We start from the raw sequence: 22,773 nt of genomic DNA, 5'->3' as shown, positions 1-22,773 counted from the left end.
AAGTCTTAAGGAGCCTCCTATGGGTCCAAGTTATTCTCAGTTTGGCGTTCCACTTTTCATAACTTAGCCACCAACTCCTTTCTGTCCCTCTCACACACTTCTCTAAACGAACCCTTCAGTTTGCCAAGCTAGTCAACTCAGCCACCTCTAAACACAGTCCTCCACGTCCACAGTCTCCCGCCTTCCCGCTTCCCCGTATACTCACACCTCACCCACCGCTGTTTCAGTACTGTGCATGTGAATGCTTAGTCCTCTCCTAAACTGCAAAGCACCCTAAGAGCTTGGCTCCACGCCACTCTCACCGGTATTCTCCACAATCCTCAGAATGGCATCTAGCATATTCTGAGGAACTGATTTGTATGTGGGGGGTTTGTTCTAAGTAACGCACATAGGATCAGAGCTGGCTGGGCCTGGGGACAACAGAAAGGGCACCACACATCACACGTTAGCATCAAACGCCTTGTGAAAATAGTATCTCTTAAACAGACCCTCAAAAGAAGACTGACTGTCATGAATCTGTTCCCCCCAAGGAAGAGAGGCAAAATAAAGGAAGTAACAGAATTAGGCAATCCATCTTCTGTAACTTAAGCACCATGTGGAGTACTTCAAAAGGGAGTACCCCTAATCTTTCCCACACTACTACCGCTTCTAACTTTCTCCAAGCTACAATAGTAGAAAGGGTGGGGTGGGTAGGCAGGGAAGGGAAATTTCAGTGTGACTGATGAAAGGGTATGTCCTGGGCGGACTAGGGAGGGAAGGTCTCTACATGTGTCCCGACTGACAGCCCTCAGCAAGGGCCCTTCCTGGACCAGTAAGATGCCTGGTTCAGCATGCGTGTCTGGCTAGTGACTTAACTTTGGCAGGCTGTTAATTTTATAGCTACAACTCCTCCAGCAAAAGGCTTACAAAGGACAGTAATGAAGATCTTCACCTTTTTCCTTCTTCTGAATGGCAGTCAAGATGATGCAGAAAGAAAAACGCCCATACGCTCTTTCTCTCTCACACACACCCATGATTGACTGTGTTAAGAGTTCAGGATCACTCCTGCATTTTTTTTTTAATGAAAGATTTCCTTTATAATGTTCACATATGTAGGAGGATGAACAATTAACAAGACTAACCAAATTACTATCATAAGAGTAATTATAAGAATAACCAAAAGCGGATTATTTTTCTTTCTTTGAGAAATATTTCAGTATTCAACAACAACAACAAAACAAAAAACAAAAAAAAGGACTGGGTACTCTTATCAACCTCTCCAGGTTTGGCTGTCATTAAGAAAGTTGCCCATGACATTTTAACAAAACAGGAAGGTCGTTCACACTTATGTAACCATTACTCCACCCAGATGAATCTGGAGGCAGTGAAACCTAAATGCACAGGCCATACCCCAAAATAAACTCTTTATATACCAAAGCGGTACCAAGAGTTTCCATTCAAAATACCTGTCTTCTGTATCTGGCGACTTGCAGAAGACCTATTACTTTGGTATAGCTGACTGCTCAACAGAAGAATGCAATGCTCTCAAGAGTGTCAGGATTTCAACCACAGAGGTCTGGGGCAGTTGGTGGGGGGGGCGGTGGGGGCATGGTGGACAGAGACAAAGATAAATATGAGGGAGTTGCAAGAAAGAAAATGCTGTGCATTTGAAAAACTCAACAATCCTGCCACAGCCTGCCAGGAATGAGATCGCTAAGCCCTGAGCCAGGTGAACTGAGGACACAATGGCCACCCTTCCCACCCCAGGGAGCGTAGAGTCTGGTGAAGCGCCTGTGGCAACACCATGGGGGGAAGCCAGGAGAGGGGGGATTATGGGTACTACGGCAAGGACTGATTCAACAGAAAATGTCTGAGTTCCAAACACCAAAGGGAAAGACTGAAGTCCAGTGTAGGGGTTACAGGAAAGCTTCCTGGGTGAAGTGTGCTTGGTCACTCAGTCGTGTCCGACTCTTGGTGACCCCATGGACTGTACCCTACCAGGTTCCTCTGTCCATGCAATTCTCCAGGCAAGAATACTTGAGTGGGTTGCTATGTCCTCCTCCAGGGGATGTTCCCAAGCCAGGGATTGAACCCAGGTCTCCCACATTGTGGGCGCCTTCTTTACCATCTGAATCACTAGGGAAGCCCAGGTGAAGTGTGAGGAAGGTTACATTCCCCCAGCCCCAACCTCAGGTTACATCGTTTGCATCTTTAGTTCTGCTCAGCTTGCATAGAACTCTGGATGGAAGGAACCTGGCAGACTTCCCAACTTGCTATTAGGCAAACGGAGGGGTGGACGGTTCCCTTGGTCCACTTGGCAGCCACTGACTAACAGACTGGTTAAGCTTCCCTCAGTTAGTAAAACCTGTACTAATGGTATCAAAACTCCTAATCAGAAATAACCAAAACAATCACAAAACTTCCTGGGTGAAGATCCCTGGGTTGGGAAGATCCCCTACAGAAAGGAATGGCTACCCACTCCAGTATTCTTGCCTGGAGAATTCCATGGACAGAGGCGTCTGGCGGGCAACAGTCCATGAGGTTGCAATGAGTCTGACACGACTGAGCGACTAATACACACACATGGCTAACTCTTTAACGATATATATTTAGCTACTGTCCTTGTTCATTAACGGAAGGCTTTCAACTTTAGGTTAAATCCTACAACCCTCTCCTCAAAAAACACCAAACAAAAGAAAAAAACAAAGCCTCTCAAGCCAGGGTAACACCAATCACCTGTTTTCTAATGACAGGCAAACCTGCTCAGGTTCATCAGCTCTATGCTCTATGATCTAACTTACTTCCTGTTGCTTCAGCAAAAAATAGCAGGAGTTTCCAAAAAAGTCCTTTTCTGCCCCAAACTAATGACAACAGAGTTTATTAAGTTTTACTCAGGCTTATCGATCCAAGATGTGAACTAAATAGGGTTTATTGATTTATAGTCATTGTGGGACCCAAGAGCCACCCCACAGAATCTAACAGAAAAAAAGGCATCAGTCACTGAGCTTAATCACTGGCAACTGCATGAGAATCTATGACTCTGAAAATCTCAAGGCCAGGGATCTTCATACCTAGGGTGCTACCATTCTGAACTGAAAAAACCTAGTTCCAAAAGCATTTTCCATTTCTGAAGCAGCTAATCCAGCTCCATGGCAGGACAGTCCGTAATCCCATGAGACAGAGGGACTGGGCTAGCATGTTAAGTCCCCAACCCACTGCCAGGATGGAGGTGATGCAGGCAATTAAACAAGTAAGTACAAATACTAAACTGAAAATGTAGATTCATGCTGTGTTAAGTGTAGGATTAGGGAGCAGAAAAGACAGGAACCTCCATTAGTCTGGGAGGGAGGGGGAATGTGGTCAGAGAGTAGTATTTGAGGGGACACCCAAAGGACTGCCTATGAGCAGTCAGGCAGAAAGCTCCAGTGAGAAAATTAGGGAGTTCAAAGTGATCAGAAGTCACTGAAGAGTGACCGTCAGATTTGCCTTTTTCAAACATTCCAATGTGAGAATGAAGTGGAGGGAAGACCAGGTGAGACCAACTCTAGCTGCCAGGTGAAAGATGCCAGCACTGCGACTGCAGTGGGAAAGTGCGGTGGAGGGAAGGAGACAGCTTCAAGATACCTACAGAGGTGGAATCAAAACAGTTCGGTGGGTAGATGAGACTCAGTGGCCTCCCTCTTGGCCATCGATTCTTTTTTTTCTTTCTGTAAAGCACTTTAGAAAAACAGCTATACAGAGCTGCTGGCAAATTTCCTTCTTTTAAAGTCCTCATGAGTAAAGAGCCTAACTGTAAAAGGAAGATGGTACTCCTGACCCTCTCCAGGTCCAGTAGACACTCGCCTTCACCTTCCTGTGCCCTCCACCTGTACGGACCTTCCACAGGCTCTCTGGTTCCCCAGAGAGAAGGCCCACGAAAGGTGGCTTCCTGTCTGGGGGTTCTGTGGACGGTCTCAGACTCCCCAACTAAATGTCTCAGCCCTCTCGACTCAGTCATCTCCTCCTCTGGGTTCTGGTAGCGCCTCCCCCTTCCTTTGCTCTGCGGTCTTCTTTCTACAAGCCTCAAGATGGTAACCCGGTTTCGAGCTCTGGGCACTGCACCATCCCCTGCGGTTTCTAGAGAAACCCTGCCCATACCTTTCTTGTAAATAGTCTCATTAATAAAATCTCCTCAGATTAGCCAATTTAGGTGCGTCATGTGTCTCCTACCAGGACCCTGGCTGAGATTTCCCTCAAATCAGTTCTATCCATCCTTTGGAGCTGATTAAGGAGATATTCCACCACATAAAGGGACAGTTACAGGGCAAACAGATCACAGGAAGTATTCCAAATTCTACTAACTACTTGGGAGAAGAAAACTTAAAAGACTCTTGAGGGCCAACACTCTTAAGCTGCTAAATAACTGTCTACTATTAAAATAGTTACAGGGAACTAAGAAAGGTGATGAAGCAATGAAGACCTAGGATCTGTCATCCGGCCCATGCTAGGCGGTCCTGATGAGTTAGCTGCAGCTGCTGTCCTCTCTGAATTGCACTTTGGTTCATGTCTGAGTGAGTACTACACTGAAAGCTTTGTGCTAGGAAGCTGCAATGGGATCTGAGGGGTGGGGGAAGAGACACAGTCCCTACCTTTGGACGTGTTTACAGCTAAGGGAGCTATGTATGTAAATAATAAGGGAATAAGCAGAAAGTGGGATAAGGGAAATGGCTGATTTTGAGCTGACTACGGAATTCACAGCTACAAGTTTCCAAATGAGCTGCTTGGTTGATGTAGAAAAATTCAGCTCATGTCTGGAGGAACTAGAAAAAGGGCAACTTCAAGTAGTGCAGGAATAGAGCAAGAACCTAAAAGCACAGTAACTCAGAGTAGCTAAGAAGGTGTGGTAAACCAAGGCCATCGTCCCTTTTATATTTTATTTGGGGTTCAAAAAAGGAGGGAGTTGCTGTTAAGTCACACTTTACTTGCTATCCTCTCTCTGCCAGGCTACAAACTGCCCTCCTGAGAAATGGAGCAGTCACACATTTAAGCAACAAACGGTAGTAACAGGCACTGTGGATGGCTGGATGTGGCCCCGTGGGGTGGAGTTGCCTCTCAGAGGTGATCTTCAGGGCGATTCCATGCCACTGCCCTTCCTTGCTGTCTCTGCCGCTCTGCTCAAGTGCCACTGGGAAGGCTGAGGAGTTTTATAACCCAGAAACCTGCAAGCCTGGGGTATCATGTGGGCCTGCCTGGGGTAACTAGATCAAACAGTCTATTCCAGTCCTATCACTCAGAGATTTGACAGACTATCCCCTTCCTCTACTTTTTGGATAACTGTATTGGCAAAGACGAAAACAAGTTAATATTCAGTGATGATGACTGGCTGTTCCTGGTGGGAGTATAAAAATGTGTGTGATTTCACTGAAAAGAATTAAGCCTTAAACATCAAAGATCTGAATTTTCATACCTATTAACTCAGTAAAGACCAGCCATTCTTAGGACTCCATTCTAATCAAATAATCAAGATGTACTGCTATATTAAGACTCAGGGAGCAGACAATTATGAGTGTTCATTTTGAGTCAGCATCTGTGCTCAGTCCTGGGGAGACCACAATATGGAAATGATCCTTACTTACAAGGAGCTGACAGCAGGAAAGGGAAGGGAACTGTGTAACTTTAGGCATCATAGGTTATGACAGAAAGTTCAGAGCGCTCTGGATGCGAGCGCACCTTGGGGAGACCTAATCGAATCATGCACAGAGGTGGCAAGGAAAGCTCACCTGGGCAGTAACATTTCAACCGGAAACCCTAAGCACGAGTAGGTCTTAGCCAGGCTTAGGGGTGGGAACGGAGGATACGAGTGAGAGAGAAGAAATATTCCAAGCAGAGGGATGAGCACACGCACAGGCTCTTGAGTGGGAAGGGGTTTAGCATATGGTCTGGAATGGAAATAACAGATTCAAAGGAGTTTTGTGAAAAGTAGAGGCTTGGAGGCTGAGAGACAAAGGGAACTGGCTAAACTGCAGGGCTCTAAAGTAAGGATCCTGGGAGACCAGGGACTGAACCTGCTCTTGAGTGTGATGATTCTGGTTTCTGTGTGGCACAGAGATCTGGGAGGCATGCAAAGTGGCAGCGGGAAGACCACTTAACTAAGGGGCTACTGCAGTAAGCCAGGCCAGAAGAGAGGGACATTCTGACTAGGGTGGGGGATTCTGATTGCCTTGAGAAGACTCTAAGATGAACACTAAGAAACCATACGCATTATTTTCACACTCTTAAATTTACCCCTCCACCCTGTTTACAGGAACAGAGAATATAGTACACAGTAAAGGGTGAGACCAAATTTCAAGCCATATCACTCGCTTCTCAAGGCCACATAATCTAAAACTTAAAGTTTATTCTTCACCATAAATAAAGTGAAAATGTATAAAAGGGATAATCCCTCAGTTGTGCTGAGGTGATGTTTTGATAGCTATTAATATCTAAGTAAACGTCTACACAAAACTTTTTCAAACAACCAATTCAAATAACTATAATGTGCAAACTGTAGACTCTATGAAAATACTCAATTTGAACTAGTATACTCTAACATATGCTTACTCACATATTAAACTTTCTCTACTCCCCAAAGTGACCCCAAATACAGACATTTTCATTAAGAAAACGGACGTGAGAATTCAGGATATGACAACTTTTTCTGGGTACCTCTCTAACGGAATTGGAGACAAATATAGCTGTTGTTGACAGACAGAGTTACCCCTCCTTTTACTGACAGAAGGGAGACTTGTCTTGTAATTAACTAGCTTTCACGGCCTCCTTCAGGCAGCTGCAAGGCTCAGAAGGCAGGAGGGAGGCCTGGGGGGAGGAGAGGGTGGTGGGGCTGGGGCAGCCGGAGCACAACCACGCAGCTCTGTTCTCAGCCTGTACCATCAAAGGCAGATGAGCCCAGCCCTGCTCCGCCTATTAGTTTTATCTGAGCACCTACACACTGTTTCATGTAGAAAATCAGCACTTTCGTCCCACAGAAACGTCACAACCTGCAGAGAATAGAGGGACTAAGAGGACTAACTAATAGGATGTATTAATGCAAACAACAGGCTTGTCAGGCACTCAATTCCAGATTACAAGAACGACTTCCTGATTTCAGGCAGTATTTAAAGTGGGAAACTAGCGTGCCATCCACAATTCTGGGTCGCTACAGGACTAACAGAACAACGTCGGTGCTACCTGGAAATTCAAGGGGAAACCAGGCATATGGGGTTCCTCTCTTGCCCACAATAATAAGGAGCTTTCCAAACCATAAAAAATGATGATCAACTCAGGTATGACTACTGTTGGTCACTACAGAATGATTACTACTGAGCCTTTCTAACCTCTCGAACCCTCCCTGTAAGGTCAAAGGCTATGAATGGCTATGCATAACAGATCTATAATGATTCAACTATTAAATCTAAATTGAACAGAACCAAAATGCCAGGTGAATTCTCACTGTTGAAGTCACAGTTTGCAGCCCTGGGAGATACAGTAAGGCTGGTTTTAAAATTTGTACTCCCTTTACTGGATGGCCTTCTGTTTTCCCTAGAGTTCCAATGGATTTAACACAATTTCTCTGGCTTTTATATATTTTTAAATTATTACAACTTTTCAAGGATGGTATGTGTAAGAAAATGTCTTGAATACTCATTTCCCTCTTCAGTCTATCACTCTGGGATTTTCCTGACACTTTCTTTGGTTGGACGTGTGGATTCCTAGACTTCAAGGCTTCCTCATTCTTGGTTTTCACAGTAGGGCACCAGTAATACACCCCAAGAAAGGGTGCTGGGTAAGCAAATGATTTCAGTCCTGGCGTGTCTGAAACTGCCTTGATTCGTCACTTGTAACTGAAGGCTGGTTCAGTCAGGTGTAGAATTCAGCCGAATTCGAGGCTGAACAGCCTTTCTTTCAGAATTAGGAAGCTACTGTTTTCTGGTATTTGGAGTTGTTCATCCAGAGTTTACTGGTAATCTGATTATCATTTCTTAACAGAGACGTGTTCTTTATTTTCTAGGTGCTTTTAGAACCTGTTCTTCCTCCTGGACAGTCTGAAATTTAACAATAACCTATTTGAGAGTGGATCTGTTTTTATACAAATCGCTGGGTAGACTCAAAGGTCCCTCCTCCTCCAAAACCCACATCCATCACACCTGCGAGAAGTTACGTTCTTTAAAAAAAAAAAAGGGCTAGTGTCTTTCCTTTGCACTGTTCTCCTTCTCATTTGACTTCATGGAAGACCTCCAGCAGGCTCGCACGGCATTTCCTGAGTCCATTCACACCCTCCTAGACGACTATCTCATTTTCTCCTTGAGCCTTAACAGCTCCTCCACTATCCTTCCCAGCAATGATCTTTCTATTTCACCAAAATCACAGAAGCAAACAGAAGAGCTCCTTCAAAGCTCCCACCGCCTGTGTACAGCCGCCTGTGCCTGCAGCCCCCGCCCTCTGCCTCCGTTCTGTCCCAACCAGACAGAATCCTACTTCTGGGCTAGACCCTGCGTTTTGCCTGCTCAAGGCCGTTAGTGCAATAATTTCCCCTTCTTTCTTGCGCACCATCAATTTTTTTTTTGTCTCTACTGGATCTTTTCTATCAGTAAATAAAAACGCTATTATTTCTCCCAACTCTCAGACTGGGATGAAAACAGACCTCTTTTGATTCTACAGCAAAACTCCCTGGAACAGTTGTTCACATCCCTTGTCTCCAGTTTCTTTCCTCCTGTTCTCTCTCCCATCCCCAACATTTTATTATGGAAGCTTTCAAGCACAGAGCAAAGTTTAAAGAATTTTACAACCAAGACACATTTGCCCACCACCTAAATTATGCCATTAACAGTATGTGCTTCCTCACGTATCTATACCATCTCCATTAACCCATTTTCTTAATGTAACAGAGTTACCATCATCAGCATTCTCCAGATACACATTATCAACTGTTAAATGTCTAAACTATTAGTTTGCAATGTCTTTTTAAAAAAATTTATTTGTTGATCTATTTCCGGCTGTCCTGGGTCTCTGCCGCTGCGCAGGCTTTCCTCTCACTGGGGAGCACGGGCTCTAGGCCGCTCGGGCTTCAGCAGCTGTGGCGTGAGGGCCTGGCAGCTGCGGCTCCTCCCGGACCAGGGGTGGAACTGGTCTCCTGTGTTGGCAGGTGGGCTCTTCAGCACTGAGTCGTGAGGGAGCCCCGTTTTATTTTTTCATGTTTCTCAAAACTGCAGACGTCAGTACTCCTCCTCCTCAACACTTCCGCATCTACACTGTTAACTACAGTTAAACATTAGCTTGCAGTGCTTTCTTCTGGTGTAGCATTTACACAGCCACTACCACCCCCAGCAAGGCTCCCCATGCCCCACTCCCTGGCCTGACTCACTTTCTCTGAACCCACTCCCGGTATGTTTCTGCTCCCTCCACTGTGACTACTCAGGTCACCAGTGATCAGGATGGCCTGTTACTGAATCCAAAGGTCAGTGCTCCGCCCCCATCTGACCTGGCCCATCAGAAGCCACAACAGAGTCGTCACTTACTCTGCAGCGAACACTTGCTTGGCTTCTAGGATACAACACATCCTAGGTTTTCTTCCTATCGAACTGGCTGTTCTTGTTTGGTCTCCGTTGCTAGCTTTTTATCTCATTAACTGTTAAAGGGCCCCAAGGGCCCCATCCCAGAACCTATTTTCTTCTCTACCAACACTCAATTCTCTTAATTTCCTCATATAGTCAGATGGCTTTTATATACCCTAAGTCAACCCCTTCTCTCCACTTCCACAGCTAGAGCTTTGGTCCAAGCTGCCAAGAGCTCTTGCCCAGATTATTACATCGTATCTGCCCAACTGGTCTCACTGCTTTCACTTTGTCCCCTTCAGAATGTTCTCTATTCTGCAAACCGGAATAACATTATTAAAATGTAAGCCATACCTGCTGTCACAGCCAGAAGTCGGCGAAGCAAATGTGACAACTAAGTGTACTGTAGCATCCTGAAACAGAAAAAGGACACTAGGGAAAAGCTAAGGAAATCTGGATAAGGTACCAACTTTAGTTAATCACAATGTGCCCGGAGCAGTTCACTAATTGCTTAAAAAAAAAAACAAACCTAATGCAAGATGCTAAAAACAGGGAAAATTTGGTGTCGGGCATACTTGAACACTTTGTACAAGTTTTCCGTTAATTCTGAAACTGTTCTGAAAAGTAAAGATTAAAAAAAAAAAAAGCTAGACTGTCGATCTGCTTAAAATCCTTCAAAGGTTTCTCTTTTCTCTAACACTCACTGCTCCTTAATTGTGTATTCACATTTAAAACTGAGGCAACACAAAAGCAGTCTAGGGACTTCCCTGGTGGTCCAGTGGCTAAGACTCCACGCTCCCAATGCAGGGGGCCCAGGGTTCCACCCCGGCCAGGGAACTAGGTCCAACATGTTGCAACTGGGAGCTTGCGTGTCACAACTAAAGATCCTGCACGCCTCCACTAAAGATTCCGCATGCCACAGGAACACTGAAGATCCCAAGTGTTGAGGGCTGCAACTACGACCCAACACAGCCAAATAAATATTTAAAAAAACAAAAGCAACCTAGGAACTCTACTGGAAGTGGGTGAGGCTTGACAGACTTTGCTTTATTTAGAGTAAACACAGCTCTGGATGCAGGTAACTAGCAAAGGTACCAGAACACTATCTCCAATGCCACAAAGTTTTTCTGAGACCATTTAATGCAGAAGCACTATTGTCTATTATTCTCAACGACAGTTCTATCTACCTTTGTTGACAACAAATTCTCTCATCATATTGTGACCTCTCTTTGTTGACTGTTCTTTGTATTGCGTAACACAGTAAACACTCAACAAACACTGGAAGGGAGTGGGGAATGAGTATGTTCACAGATGACCTAAGAGGCTATAATGTAACTTAAATTGTGATTAAAAACCACCACCATCACCAACAGCAGCAGCAAATCACCTATAATGGGGAAAATAGTTAATAAAATGCATTATGTCTGTAAAACTCTAAACAAATGTTAAACATAAGGATTTAAAAAAAACAAGGTAAAATGCAATTTGCTATCAATTCATCTTAGCGGGCCTAATGGTCTCATTTTTATCTTAAATATTTACTTACCTACAGAGCTATTTTTCCTACTCTATACTTACCTGTGTGGACAATGAATCTTATAACTAACATAAGTGAAAAGACAGAGATGATCAATTCATTTGGCTAACATGGCAAACCTTATCAATCGTTTGGCCAAAGCCCACAGCATTTCCTGCCTGGCATGAGGCAGCACAGCACTGAACATGGAGCCTCCCACTACCTACCCCCGCTCCCCAACTCTCCAGTCTTCCTGCCACTTCCTTCCTTAAACTCCAAATTCCAACAATACTACTGCTACTGCAAGCTGCTTCCCAACTGCCAAGCTGTTTTATGATTTTCAGACTTGGTATATGTGTTTCCTCTGGTTAAGATGGCAAAGTCAAGATTTAAGGATCACTTTCTGTCTGCAATCATGGATCTCTGTATTATTACCACAGCTCTATCATCATACCAGCTTCAATATAGTGTGACTACCTGTCCTTTCTACGAGACTGAGCTATCTGAGGGCAGATGCCTCATCTGTTCACTTTGGTGTCCTCAAGGGCATGTCTTGCAAGAAAAACCTTCGTTGGTGAAAGAGTATGTCCCCAAAATATTTTAGATCTTCCTTAAAAGAAATGATAAGCTATCTCCCAAATGCAAATGAGGAAATGTGATTATTACATAATCAATTTTTATGCCTGGTTTTCTTTTTCTTCAGATAAGCAAATGCTTCAGTAGCTTAAATCTCAAAAATACGGTTTCAACAGATTTCAAGCACTAGTGTGCATCTCTCTCTCTCTCTCTTTTGCTTTCTCTCTCACCCACCTACACACATACATACACACTCACATCTTAGAAAGACAATTCTCGACAACATGGGCCAGTTTTTATGTGTTTGGAACAATTCCTGGTAATTTTAAGTCCTTCACACATAAAAATCAAAGGACCAGATGGGACTTTAGGAGATTTTCCAATCCATTTTCCTATTATAAAACCTAGTAAGTAAATGAAGTCACCAACATGGGCAAGATAATTATCCTATTTTAGAAGGCTTCCACAGAACTATCCTTAAGAATGTACCCAAATGTAATCCCTACCGATGCAATTTAGGTCAAACTCAGCATTAGCTCACACAGGAAAGCAAAATACCATCATTTCCGTGTGTGTGTGCAGAGTAAGGAACGACATGACAGAGAAGGAAAGTGGAGTGGAGGGAAAAGAACAGAGAACCAGTGGCAACCGTGCTGTCCCTGCCCTAACCTTGTTCTGGCGCCCTGGCCTGTCTGGGCCTCCTAGAATCCGCCGTAAAATAGGAGTGCTGGGCTGGAATGCTAGGTTCTTTTTTAAAGTAATATCTTAAAAAGGCACAGTGCACTTATTGTGCACCTGCTGTATGACCTTTTATGTATATTAAGGATGACCTTTTCCAGAGAGAGCATTTTTACAGATGACTGCACAGCTAATAAAAAGTGAAACTGTAATTCAATTCAAATTCAGGTCTGCTTGTTCTAAAAGACATTGTGCTAATCTGCCTCCTGGGAAAGGCAAGAAGGGAAAAGAAAGGAAGGAAGAGAACTACAGACTGGCAAAGATGCAAATAACTTTTTCCTGCAGGCAGCATAAGGACAGAAAAATAGGTCAGTACAAACCACTATGGCATGAGCAGTGACAGGTAGACTAAGAAAAATGGGTACCAATACTTGGCTCTTTAAAACTGTCATCACAAATGCCAACTGCTTAATCTACTAGGATATACCGTTCTACTACTTCTTGTGTGTGTGTGTTTGTGTGTGAGTGTCGCTCAGTAGTGCCCGACTCTTTGCAACCCCATGGATTGTGGCCCGCCAGCCTCCTCTGTCCATGGAATTCTCCAGGCAAGAACACTGGAGTGGGTTGCCATTCTCTTCTCCAGAGGATCTTTCCAGCCCAGGGATCGAACCCACTCTTCTGCATTGCAGGCACTTTTTTTTTTTAAACCATCTGAGCCACTAGGGAAGACGTCTCATATATCTATTTGCAAAATATCAGATATCCTGAATGAAGGTATGAGGGAAACGCTGAAGAATCTGAGTAACCAACCTAAAATCCATGGTTTGGGGAAGGGTGAAGAGTAGGCATGCAGGACAACACTCCTCAAATTAGGGGGGGAACCTCCCAATTTAACAGGTTTTATTTTTATCTTTTTTTTTGTTTGTTTATTTTGTAATAGGTTTTAATATCTCTGAAAACATGATTCCAGGAGCAAAATATATTACGCTCATTACGTACCTATTACTGTAACTAAGCAACTCCACTCATACAGACTATTAAATTAATACTGTAAATTGTAATGTTGCAAATATCACAGGATTCATGTCTTCCCACAACTAGTACTTTCCTCAGCTTATTTTTGGTTTAAACCGAAGTTCCCCAATGAACTGTATAAATATATTTTTCAAGCACTATTGTATTTCCTGGTGTTAGAATCACACCTTTTTTTTTGGTCATAATCCTAATAATACCCATAAGCATTCACTAAGCACTTCAGATTAGTGACAGAGCTTGTCACCCTTAGATCAGTTTAGAGAGGAGAACATTAAAGAAGGGGCACTAACATCCTCAGAGCCTTGGGCTCAGGGCATGGCCGGTACCAGAGTAAAAAGGCCCACCATGTCTCAGCCTTAAAATTAAAAAATCACCACCTCCAGACACACGAAAATTTGATTCACAGATACATGAATATCAATTTCGGTACTGTATCCATAAAAAGAGCAAGATTTTTTTCACCCTCCAACCACTAAATTTCTCCCGTTTGGGGGAAGTGGAGAAATCACCCCTGTTGAGAATATAAGACCCAGCTCATTTACTCTACTAAACTACTCAGAACACACAAAAGTCAGGAAGTACTAACAACCTGGAAGCCAGCTAATATTTTTTAATATATTGATTTTTACCAATAAGCAATAGACAACAGATGTTGAATAACACACGTTACTCTTGTTCTCAGTATTTTAAATGGCTGGATACAGGACAAGAAAAACAGAAACAGAAGTTTTCTTTTGTCAAGTTTATCCCACCCGCCCCACTAGGTGCATGGGCTTTGTCTTGCCTTTAAAGATTCTAGAACTATATACTCTCCCACCCACAGGATCATGCTTTTGCGTTCAAAATTCAGCCAGCTTGCCTCAGCTCCTGTGTGGGCACCTAAGCACAATGGTGTGTGGGCCAATCTTCAAAAGGGCAAAACAGTCCCCCACCTCCAGCCAGAATCACCCAATTACTAATCTGAAAAACACTGACAGCCAAATAAAGTACTCCAGTTAAAAGTGAAAGGCTTTCTCCGTTGGGGAAAAGAGGAAGAAAAGTCAGTGTAGAAGATTAAAAAAAAAAATTTACAATTGTTTGAGCTGGGTAACTGAAAGAAACAGAAGCGAAAATAAATGTGCTGAGTGAGAGTTTATTCTGATGCTATACTTGTCGCAAAGGCTATGTGTCTGCTTTGGGGGGAAGGGAGATTCTTCTTCATTACAGAGATCCCCTGGTTTCTGAAAAAAAAAAAAAAAAGAATCAAGAGACCCTTCCTCAAACGTTTTGAGCACCCAAACTGTCTTCTTCATGCCCTAATCCCTAACCAGTAAGGAGTGGGTGCCAGGTCTTCCACTCCTGACCTCTAAAATCAGTCACAGGGGATCCTATCATTTCCACCCATAAAAGCACCTTCCTTCCGCTTTGAAGGTTTCTTTCTGGAAAACCTTTTCCACCTTGTAAAATCATGTGGATTATCTACAGGGTAGTGATGGATCTACTCTTTGATCATTATTTTTCAGAAACCCAAAGTACAAATGCAAAGAATGTTAAATCTACAAAATGTTTTACTGCGTTTTTGTGAAATCACAACTCTAAATTTGTTAAGCTTGTCCTAACAGCAAATCAGACAAAGAACACAAAGATGCAGCTGACCTGTGTACCAGAAAGTCAATATAAAAACCGTGAACCAAAAAGTCAACCTAAGATATTCTTGGTTAATTCTACAATGGCTCTTTCCTGTTTCAGGGACAGTAGGAATGCCTCCATGGACAGCACTGATTACTGCTGGTTCCTTGTCAAGTGTTCTGGTATTGTGCTAAGGCTACATTTTCACTTTTGGAAAAACTTACCTCTCCACAAAGTTCCATTACTGGCTATATTCTACTTCAGTTTAGTCGCTCATTTGTGTCCGACTCTTTGCGACCCCATGGACTGCAGCACGCCAGGCTTCCCATATTCTACTTGGATATATGCAAATGTCTCTAGCCCAAAAGAACCTCTTCAACAGCTAAATCTCTTTCCCTAGAGGTCTCTCAAGCCCTTAAAACTTAACCACAACCAAATGGAACTCAAGATGTTCCAGAAAGTATTCATCTTCCATATTACCTTTCTCAGTTAACAGTACCCATAGCCACCAAGTAGCCTTGGTCAGACTTCTTTCTTATCCATCCCCGAGTATAGTTCCTTCTACTATATAAATGCATGTCCTCTTCAATTAAAGTGTCCATCATCTCTACAAAATCCTGACTTCCCTTTCTTTACCACTCTGCTACAATTTCTCTCTTAAAATGCAACTGATGCTATTTCTGTGGTTACCATCCTTCAAAACTTCCAACCCTTGAAGAATCAAGTCCAGTACTTTTTAGTCCAGCATATGATCTCCCAAATGATACAGTTTCTGCCTAACTCTCCAACTACCTTCGCCCTTTCCCCCACGAGGATCTCACATCCTGTCTGCAGCCGCCTACTGTCTGTCCCAGCTCACCTCCTGTGCCTCCACGTCTCTGCCTGGAATGCCCTTCCCTCCATGTTTGTTCACCTAGTCTTATTTCACGCTTCAAAACCCAACGAAATGTCCACTCTGTGAAATCCATCACCACCACTCTCCTTGTAAACATCTCTACTAGTGAATGGAAACTGTACAACCAAAGAGTATAGTATGTGGCCAGATCCTTCACAAAGTAATGCCTGGTTTTACTACATACCTATAGAAGGTAAACACTTGATGCCTGTTTGGTGAATCACCTCTCCTCTAATAACTAACTAAATAATGCAACTTACATTTATTAATGTAATAAATTCCCTTATGGCAGAAAGTGAAGAAGAACTAAAGAGCCTCTTGATGAAAGTGAAGGAGGAGAGTGAAAAAGTTGGCTTAAAGCTCAATATTCAGAAAACTAAGATCATGGCATCTGGTCCCATCACTTCACGGCAGATAGATGAGGAAACAGTGGAAACAGTGGCTGACTTTATTTTTCTGGGTTCCAAAACTCACTGCAGATGGTGATTGCAGCCATGAAATTAAAAGACGCTTACTCCTTGGAAGGAAAGTTATGACCAACCTAGACAGCATATTAAAAAGCAGAGACATTACTTTGCCAAGAAAGGTCCATCTAGTCAAGGCTATGGTTTCTCCAGTGGTCATGTATGGATGTGCGAGTTGGGCTATAAAGAAAGCTGAACGCCAAAGAATTGATGCTTTTGAACTGTGGTGTTGAAGACTCTTGAGAGTCCCTTGGACTGCAAGGAGATCCAACCAGTCCATCCTAAAGAAGATCAGTCCTGGGTGTTCATTGGAAGGACTGATGCTGAAGCTGAATCTCCAATACTCTGGCCACCTGATGCAAAGAGCTGACTCACTGGAAAAGACCCTGATGCAGGGAAAGATTGAGGGCAGGAGGAGAAGGGGACGACAAAGGATGAGATGGTTGGATGGCATCATCGAAGCAATGGACATGAGTTTGGGTAAACTCCGGGAGTTGGTGATGGACAGGGAGGCCTGGCGTGTTGCTGTTCATGGGGTCGCAAAGAGTTGGACACGACTGAGCGACTGAACAGCACTGAACATTTATTAAGAATTTATCACATGCCAAAATTTACCACATATTAGGCCATTTCATCCTCACAACAACTCCGTAAGGTGGGTGGGTATTATTCCAGTTTATAAATGAGGAATCTAAGGTGCATTAAAACAGGGCAGAGAACTTGCCCAGGAGCTACAGCTTTAATGGAAGAGATGGGACTGGTACTCAGGTGTGACCGATTGCAGAGTCCATGCTTGTAACCTCTGTGCTTAATTCTCACTATGTTTTACACTGTCCTTAACAGGCCTCCCAAAGAATGTTTTCCATACTATTTTGTCCAAAACTTCAAGAATTAATTATCTAGCTAGGTTTCTATTAGGGTTTTATACTTTCTGCAGCTAAGGGAATAAAGTTACTCTGGATTAAGAATGCTATGGACAATGAACTCAGAATAATATGACTACTCTAAACTGTCTCATAAGTATCTGGCACCCAACCTAAATTCAGTCAACCAGAAAACTTTTTCGAAGTCCATGTAGGAAAAAGAAAATGAACAACTACTTATTTCCTTAGGTCAATCTTCCAACAGAATAACTCCTCCCAATTTTCTGGAAGGCAGGGCAATCTGCAAATACACAGATTCCTTTTATTTGGGAGTTTTGAGCCATATACTCAAACTCCTAATAACAGTCTATGAAGAAAAAGTCAAGATCAAACTAATCTTGTTAAGCCCCTCCTCCTCTGCTCCTGTCCATCTTTATTTTTAGGACATTCTCTGGCAGTTGTAGTATCAAATGATGGCGATACTGAGAATATGTGAGCTTCACAAGCTGGCAGGTGTCGGATGGCGATCCTGCAACAGCTCCATCTGCAGCCCACCCAGACACTTACGTTTAAACTGGGAAAAAGTCCACGAAGCAGGCAGAAGCCAGTGGTTCATCTTACATCAGATCCCCTACTTTCAGCTGTCTCAAAAAAACAAAACCCCAAACCCTCTAAATAAGAATCATTTCAATCTTCCCAGACAGGATCTTGTATCAAAGAAATTCTAAATCCCACTTTAATGACTTCTACTTTGTTGTAACAGTACAGGAAATCCAGCTGTCCTTTACTCAGAGGAATCAGTGTGCGTTTTAAACAGAAGCTGAACACAGTAAAACTTGAAGGGGACAGACATCAGGGACGGGCTCTTTTGGCATGATGTTCCTTTCAACTGAGCGGGGAGTGACTGGCTGGTTTCATCTGAAAGAAACATCTGGTACCATGTATACCAAGGTGGAAAAGCTCAAATCAAAGTATAATGGAAAGGTGGGGGATAGAAAATGATGAGCTGAAAAGAAAAAAAAAAAAAAAAGGCACCATCAGTACCTTTAGTGTTTTTAAAAGATAAAACAGAAAAATTTAACAGATAAAACCAAAGAACTTAAGTGGGAACAATTAATAACCAGCGGGTACCAAGAGATTGCTCAAGTGCGGCCAAAAGATGAATAAAACCGCCCAAGGACTGGACCTCATTTGATATGCCAAAACCAAAACCACTCGTCCTCCCAAGTCTTCCCACTATCCAACTCGCCGAGTCTATGGAACTACCATTTTCACAATTAATTCTTCTTTCCCTTCATATTTAAGTTGTACCGAGTATTAAATTGTACTCTTCTTTAAAACACCTCTAAATATAATAAGGATGGTCACCTAAATTTATTTAAAATAGTGGGGGAGGAAACTGTAAAATGTCCAGCAGCAGCAGTTAAAGGGTTAAATCAAGCACACTCAGAGGTGGAGAAACTCGGCAGCTGCTACAAACTTTACTAACTTTACTAACGTTTATAATAGCACGCGTGGGGTGGACAACGGGTGGTCTCCTAAACCTCCGCTGGGCCTCTAGGAAGCAGCCATGAAGCTTGGGTGGGACTGCCCCTCAACCAAATCTCCCAGAGCAGGTCTGTCTTCTCCATCCCACACTGACCAGCTTAGTCCTGAAACCTGGACCAGTCAACCCAAACTGTAAAACATCTGCTATGAGGCAGGAAGGGCACACTTCCCTTTCCCTGTGATGTTAAAGAGATGTCTTCTGATTTAAAAGGGCAATTTCATATACAGTATCATCTTTAAATGACCAAAAAAAAAAAGATTACTAGGAGAGATAATAACAAACATTATTTCTGGGCAACAGATTGGGCTGGATTTGGGTACTGATCATTAATCATCATATATATTTTTTATTTACAAAACAGACTGCCAGATTAATCACTGTCTTTGAAACTCATGCTCCATTCATACTCTAACCCTCCGTGAGTCCTTTCACCTCAAATGCCATTCTCTCTTTTTTTTCCCAGATCAGTCACTTAGGATCAGGGCTTCTCTTCTTTCCTACCTATAACCCCCAACAACTTCTTTCTCTGAATGCTCGATGCCTTCAACAATTAGCAACCATTACAGTAACTAACTCATTTACTGAACACCTACTATAATGCTACAATCCTGGGCACTCTTATGTTATTACATTTAAACATAACTGTTTCTATGAGTCATTTCTATTCAACCAAATATGAAATTCTTGGGGGGGCAGGAACTGTTTTACATTTATGTTGATTTGTCTTATTGCCTAACATATTCTATCACGAAATAAAGCAGAGGTTTTAAATATGGATTATTTATATACATTTGGAAGGGGGAAATACTTTTAACAGAGCCTCAAGGGGTATGACCTTCAAATAGGTTAAGAACCACTGCATCAGAGATTCAACAAATAATTCTTCAATCATAACTAAACACATCACCAATAAGCCCAGAAGATTCCCAGGAAAAACAGCTTGTGATACATACCAGGCTGCCCAAGTGGAAGAACTTGTTTTTAGTCACATTTTGAGTGTATGACAAGGTACTGGAGTGGCATGTGGACAGTCCTCTGATGAAATGGAGTCAAACACAGAACTTCTTGACAACTGGCAGCACTGTTAATGGTCCCTCTCCACCGGACCTGGAGAGGAGTGCCTTTGGTTTCATCCTTCTGTTTATACAAATCAGCTGTTGAACCCGTAGTCATTTTACCCTCGTCAGGAAGCTCTTCCTAAGCCTACCATAATAAGCACAGTACCATAATGGGGGAAGCGACAAATATAAAATTAACACAAGGTGGCAGTACTTCAGAGTCTTATAATCGAGAATTCTCACTTGAATTTTTCTAAATGAATAAGGCTTCCTTGGTGGCTCAGCGGTAAAGAATCCGCCTGCAATGCAGGAGCTGCAGGAGGCACGGGTTTGATCCCTGGGTTGGGAAGATCCTCGGAGGAGGAGATGGCAACCCACTCCAGTATTTTTGCCTGGGAAATCCCATGGACAGAGGAACCTGGAAGGCTGCAGTCCATGGGATCGCAAACAGTTATACATGACTGAGCAACTAAACAACAACATTCTTACCATTAGCTACAAATAAAGTAAAAAAAAAAACGTTAACTAATTTAGAAAATCTAGGGCAATGGAATGAGGCATTTGCCACAAAGGGTCATCCTCCCATTTGTCACTGTTTTGAGAGCTAGTGAAATATTAATAGGACTTGCCCAGAGCAGTCCATCTCATGTTCTTCAACATTCAGGCTGCTGCTTGCTGTGGAAGATGCAGAAAGAAGTTCCCTTGTGACAATGAATTCAACACTGCTATTGTTCACAGCTGAACCTCTTCCTATGGTTTAACATCCAACCTTTATCTTCCCCAATAGGTAAACCTAAATGTAGTCTATAAAAAGAGAATCTGAGAAATGTATTATGTGATAATTTTCTACATTTAATGCCAATGTGTCACTAGATGCTCCTCAGAATTCAAAATGGGATGTATCAAAACTATCTTATTTAAATGATTTGAAGCTGGATCAAAGGAGTAGCAGCTTCAAGTTCTAGCAAAACTGAAGGTTTCTTTACATTATAAGGCCAGAACCAAAAGAGAAATTTAAGATGCCATGAACAACCACATGCAGCTTTACTTAGTTGAAAGATGCTGACAGACCTGATAGAAAAAAACACCAATTTATTCTTTGCTTCTTCTGAGCTCAGCGTAGGGTCACAAAATAAGACTCCTGAGATGAGAACTGTGGGCTGATACAGACTGGGCTGGTCAGAGGCTGACTGACTCCAGCCAACCAGCCTATCTAAGAATGGCACTGGTCAGGACAGTGATGGTGTTTAAGAACTTACTGACCAACCCCCGTTTCCCGCCCCCTGTATATACCCACCACTAGAAAAACAACTCAAAGCATATGTACTCCTTTGCTTTACGGACAGCATAATTCACTCAAAACATCAACCACCATCTTACCAATGAAGAGACACAAACACTTAAAACTAATGAATCCTTAAAACTGAGGCTTAAATGGACTTAACAGAGTCAAAGCTAAAGCCAGGCCCTACTAGAGATGTGAGCTCCTTATTTTATTTTTTTATATCCTAACAACATTCAAGCTCTGGGTTTATCACCAGAATACACACATTCCAAGAGCAAGTCTAAAAAGAGACATTAGTGTCTTGTTGACTGAAACCAACTACTCAGTGCCTAGAAGAACCAAAATGTTAAGTCTACGAACAGATTTTCATCAGCCTGTCAGATCCGCCTGCATTCCCCTCTCCTGAAGACTTCTAAGAGCACGTGCACCACTTGCTCGTTCTGACTGTGGGATCTTGCCCGGGCTGGGCCCGTTCTAGGCTGGCTTCAGCGATGTCTGGCACCATGAAGCACACTGCCAGTCCTGGCTGTGTTGCCAACCAGTCAGAAAGCATCCCTGGGAACACAGAGGCACCAGTAAGAGCTCACACAGTTGTGCGTAAGCAAAGTGTTCTGGCAGAGCTTGACAGACAAGAAGAAATTCTTCCCCCAACCCACCTCACTTTTAGCAGCAAAGTAAACTCAAGAGAGGGCTTCCCTTGTAGCTCAGTTGGTAAAGAATCTGCCTACCATACAGGAGAACTGGGTTCAATTTCTTGGTCGGGAAGATCCCCTGGAGAAGGAAATGGCAACCCACTCCAGTATTCTTGCCTGGAGAATCCTATGGACAGAGGAGCCTGGCAGGCTACAGTCCATGTGGTCGCAAAAGTCGGACACAACTTAGCGACTAAACCACTACCAAACTCAAGAGAACATCAGATAAGACCAGCCTCCTCTTCCTGCGGTCCAGCCCCTGCGGAGCAGTTCTCTATGGACTCTGAGGCTGGGAGCTGTGTAAACTATGTAAATTAGAACAAATCATCAGGGTTACTTTGAACCATTCCTATAAATTTTTTTTTCTTGTTTTTCTCATACACTTAAAGAAAAAAGAATTCAAGAGAGAAAGCGAAATGTTTACCATCTCCTTCTATATAGCAACATCTTATGAACCATCTGCTGAAATAAAATGCCATCATGACTATAGATGGAATAAATGTCCAAAAATAAAAATTGGTGGAAATCAGGAATGTATTTTGGATGGTAACAAAAGTAAAACTGGCTAAACAGTGTTTAGATCACACACATAGTAAAGTGTAATTACACCTTACAGAGACACAAAGGAAAAGTAGCTAAGAAGCATAACTCAGGTGGTAGCAAAATAAGGGAATAAAAAATTACAGCAGAAATTCCAGAGTTCCTATTTCTGGTTTATGTCACCTAAATAAATGCAAAAACAGCTGAGGCAATATAAGAACCAAGTCTGACCTCTGACAGGGCAATACTGGGTAACAACGACAATATCCAACTATGGGCTCAACTTACACTGAATGGGATGAACCTGGTGTGGGTTTCAACGCTTCTTCTGTTCCAACAAACTAAATGACCACGTTGCTGGGCACTCTGCCAGACAGTGACACACAGGAATCTGAGACCGAGGGAAGCAAACATGCCAATGACCAGCACGCAGTGGCACCTCTTTGGGGGCACCTGAGCGGAAGAA

At 43.0% G+C, this 22,773-nt stretch overlaps 1 protein-coding gene across 1 annotated transcript in view; it reads right to left on the bottom strand.

Moving 5' to 3' along the window:
* The window catches only part of GRB2 (growth factor receptor bound protein 2), a 64,252-nt gene that overhangs the window by 18,577 nt on the left and 22,902 nt on the right, over nucleotides 1–22,773 (bottom strand). The gene's annotated exons all lie outside the window — the stretch shown is intronic.

The sequence above is a fragment of the Cervus elaphus genome, chromosome 5, assembly GCF_910594005.1.
Source record: "Cervus elaphus chromosome 5, mCerEla1.1, whole genome shotgun sequence".
Classification (NCBI taxonomy): Eukaryota; Metazoa; Chordata; class Mammalia; order Artiodactyla; family Cervidae; genus Cervus; species Cervus elaphus.
The sequence above is the reverse complement of the archived record's forward strand: the minus strand, read 5'-3'. Positions and strand labels throughout refer to the sequence as shown.